At 42.5% G+C, this 4178-nt stretch overlaps 1 pseudogene; it reads right to left on the bottom strand.

Annotated features, from left to right (window-relative positions):
* Positions 1 to 710: 710 nt before the first annotated feature.
* Positions 711 to 3794, bottom strand: LOC147963540 (receptor-like protein EIX2; annotated as a pseudogene).
* Between the last annotated feature and the right edge of the window lie 384 nt (positions 3795 to 4178).

The raw sequence follows: 4178 nt of genomic DNA, 5'->3' as shown, positions 1-4178 counted from the left end.
GGTCATGCTTTGAGTTTTTCTCAACTTCACACCTTACAACTCAGGTAAGAACCCCTTCTTTGACTGATCTATTTTGAACTCCTTCAAAAACATGTCAAGGTGTGCGTTCTTTGAAAGTATCATCAGGCGTTTTGATCTATCTCTATAGGTCTTGATGCCCAATATGTAAGCAGCTTTATCTAGGTCTTCCTTTGAAAAACACTCTTCAAACAACCGTTTATGCTTTCCAGAAATTCTACATTATTTCGGATCAACAATATGTCATCCACATATACTTATCAGAAATGTTGTAGTGCTCCCACTCACTTTCTTGTAAATACACGTTTTTAGCAAACATTGTATAAACCTAAAAGCTTTGATCACTCCATCAAAACATATATTCCGATTCCGAGATGCTTGATCTAGTCCATAGAAGGATTGCTGGAGCCAGCATACCTTTTAGCATCCTTAGAATCGACAAAACCTTTCCCACAAGTTGAGCTTCATAGATGGTAACATTACCTCCCATGTCCGTCTTCTTCTTAAAGATCCATTTATCTCAATGGCTTACCGATCATCGGGCAAGTCCACAAGTTGAGCTTCATAGATGGTAACATTACCTCCCATGTCCGTCTTCTTCTTAAAGATCCATTTATCTCAATGGCTTACCGATCATCGGGCAAGTCCACCAAAGTCCATACTTTGTTCTGATATATGGATCCTATCTCGGATTTCATGGCTTCTAACCATTTGTCGGAATACGGGCCCACCATCGCTTCTCCATAGCTCGTAGGTTCATTGTTGTCTAACAACATGATATCTAAGACAGGATTACCGTACCACTTAGGAGTAGTACATATCCTTGTCGACCTACGAGGTTCGATAGCAACTTGATCTGAAGCTTCATGATCACTATCATTAACTTCCTATTCAACAGACGTAGGCGCCACAGAAAACATCTTTCTGTGTTGCATCAGTCTCTGGTTGAAGTAAAGGTTCGACAACCTCGTCAAGTTCTATCTTCCTCCCACTCAATTCTTTCGAGAGAAACTCCTTCTCGAGAAAGGACCCGTTCTTAGCGACAAACAATTTGCCCTTGGATCTGAGATAGAAGGTATACCCTACTGTCACCTTTGGGTATCCTATGAAGATGTGTTTGTCCGCTTTGGGTTCGAGCTTCTCCGGCTGAAGCCTTAAGCATCGCAGCCCCAAACATTAAGGAACGACAACTTTGGTTTCTTGCCAAACCAATGTTCATACGACGTCGTCTCAACGGACTTAGATAGTGTCCTATCTAAAGTGAATGCAGCTGTCTCTAATGCATAACCTCAAAATGAAAACGGTAGATTGGTAAGAGACATCATAGATCGTACCATATCTCATAGGGTTCGATTACGACGTCCGGACTATGATAAGTTCAAGTTCTTCAATGCTACAAGAGTGCTGATTTCTACAGGAATCTCTCCGTTCAGATTATTACATGATAAATCAAGATTCAGCATATACACAATTTCTCCTGTATATAGTCTCTCTTGACCTTTCGTGAGTACCGTAAAATTCTCAGTGTAGTCAAATACTACATTTCCAATAAATGTGAATTTGAAAGTGAAGGCAGCGTGAAGATTATCAGAGTTGTCTCTTGTTTGTGTCATGCCTGTGCAATTAACAATAGACCTCGGTATGCTCCCTGATATATTGTTGTAGGCAAGGTCCAAGTATTGAAGATTAACAAGCTTTGCAAGCTTGACTGGAATGTGACCATAAAACCTATTGGATCTCAGTCGTAAGAATGACAAAGACAATAGCTTCTCCCCAATCCATGGTGGTAAAGTCCCAGAGAACTGATTATGGCAAAGATCTAGAAAGATAAGTCGTGTGCATTTCTGCAGAAGTGAAGGAAATTCACCAGAGAGGTTGTTATCTCTTAAGCTTAGATTAACAATGCTTAGGCCTGCCATGTTTGTGCTGGATTCATTTCCTAGGCAATTGGTAATTGACCCATTGAGATTATTTTTTGATAGATCTAAAAACTGCAATGCTCGCAACTTGCACAGAGAAGATGGAATGGCACCAGAGATCATGTTTTTATGAAGAAGTGTTCTAAGGCCCGTGGCTCCAAAGTCTAATGGGAGTGGTCCAACTAAATTGTTCCGACTGAGATCCAACGCAGTTAGGTTGATGGGAAGCTTAGGTATTGGACCACCAAAGCGGTTAGAACTGAAATCCATTTCTTTTCCTCTCATAAATTCCATTGTTGATGGGAGAACTCCCGTTATCTGATTATTTCGGATATTTAGATACAGTATTGAGGAAGCTGCTATCCAAAACCAATCCGGTACCATGTCATTTATGCTTGTGTTTGATAGATCAACACTCACTAGTTGCCTTTGCCATCTAAGCCACATTGGAAATTTGGGCCCTAGCTGGCAGGACCGAAGGTTAATCATATTGTTAGACTGAAAGGAGGAACCCAAGTTGGACCCACTGTGATGGCTATGGGGTTGTCTGACAATTTCAAATCCTCTAACATATGTAGACATGATAAATGACCTTCATGTATGACCCCTTCCAGGTTGTTGTAGCTAAGGACCAACGATTTTAGGTTTGTGAGCTCTCCAAACCACACCGGCACATGACCAGTGAGTCTGTTACCACCGAGATCCAGCCAGCTCAGGTTGCTTAATGCTTCTACTGGTGTACTTGGCAGGCTTCCAGTCAGATTGCTGTCTGGTACAAACAAGCCTTGTAGTTTATTCTGTGAACAGCTGGGTAATCGATGGAATAACTCTGTTATACTCCCGTTGATATTGTTCATGAAAGAAACCAATCCCTCCAGAATACATAGGTTCTTCAAATTGGATGATATCATGCCCACAAGGTTGTTTACTGCTAAATCAAGCTCCACAATCGAGGTCATATTACCTATCTCCTCTGGAAATGGGCCATAGAAACCATTGCCCGAGATATCTAGATTCTTGAGGCCAGTTAAATCCCAAAACCAGTTGGGTGCGCTACGTTTATGAAGGTGGTTGCCTGAAATGTCTAGTGTTTCAAGAGATGACAAATTTGAGAACAGAAGAGAATCAGGGCTACTTCTAAGCTGGAAAAGGGGAAGGCGAAGAACTTTCAGAGTTGGAAGCATGTTCAAAACGGGAAGCCAGTGAGCAATTGTACTGAGGTTCACTTCAGTCATATCTAGGTGCTCAAGGGAAGTTAACCGTGATATCAGTGGAGTATGTTCCATGATGGAAAGAATAATCATAACTCTCATAATATACGGTTCTAAGATTTAAGTATCTTAAGTTGGAGAGATTACCGAGCTGCGGCGGTACCCTTCCAGTGAACTGTGACCATGATAGGTCGAGATATCTCAACTTATGGAGAGAACCCATGAACTCCGGTATTTGTATCTTGTCGAAGCTGTTGCAACTGAGATCGAGATACCGTAGATGCTGTAAACCAAGCAATGAGGAACTTATATTGTCTGCTAGCACCTGCGTCCTATCGCCGTTTTTGCAATAAGTGCCTTGCAGATCCAGCATGACAACATGTCCGTTTCTGCTGTGGCAATACACGCCCTTCCATCGGCAGCAGTCGTCACCCTTCCATGATGAAAGGAGGTTGGCAGGGTCTGATAGACCTGCCCTGAAGGAAAGAAGGGCTGACCTCTCACTAGCAACACAGCCGGGGATCACATCATTTGGATGCACCGCATGCGTGTCCTCTGTGGTGCTCTTGGCTTGAGTGAACAAGAGCAAGGCTATGGCTATTTGGATGCAGGAGAACTGAAGTGTGTCCACTGGAGATTTTACCATGGACAATTTTTTTGAAATGTTCACGGGGGGGGGGGGGGAGTTGGGGGTCTGTTCTACTTGGTCCATTAGCATGCAAAATGATATAGTATATGTAATACAACAGTTGGCGTCCTGACTGTTGAATTTTCTGCAATGTTTAACTGCTTACAGTGAGATTGTGGGCCACAATTTTTCTGGTTGATTGTCATTCATATGCAGGTAGCGAGACCAGCGTTACGTGTGAACTTCAACACCATAGATTTGCATGAGGGTCGCTGGTGGCCATTATATTATGTCCACTTCACGATGTTTTCTCTGTTATATGCTCTGAGATTTGAGATAGCAGACCAGCAAGGACTTTCGGGCTATGAATTTAATGAATGAAAGGCCCTGGAGAGTGGAGCT

The sequence above is a fragment of the Triticum urartu genome, chromosome 6A (genome assembly GCF_056163025.1).
Source record: "Triticum urartu cultivar PI428250 chromosome 6A, HENAU_Tu73, whole genome shotgun sequence".
Taxonomy (NCBI): domain Eukaryota; kingdom Viridiplantae; phylum Streptophyta; class Magnoliopsida; order Poales; family Poaceae; genus Triticum; species Triticum urartu.
This window is presented reverse-complemented; position numbering and strand designations above follow the sequence as displayed.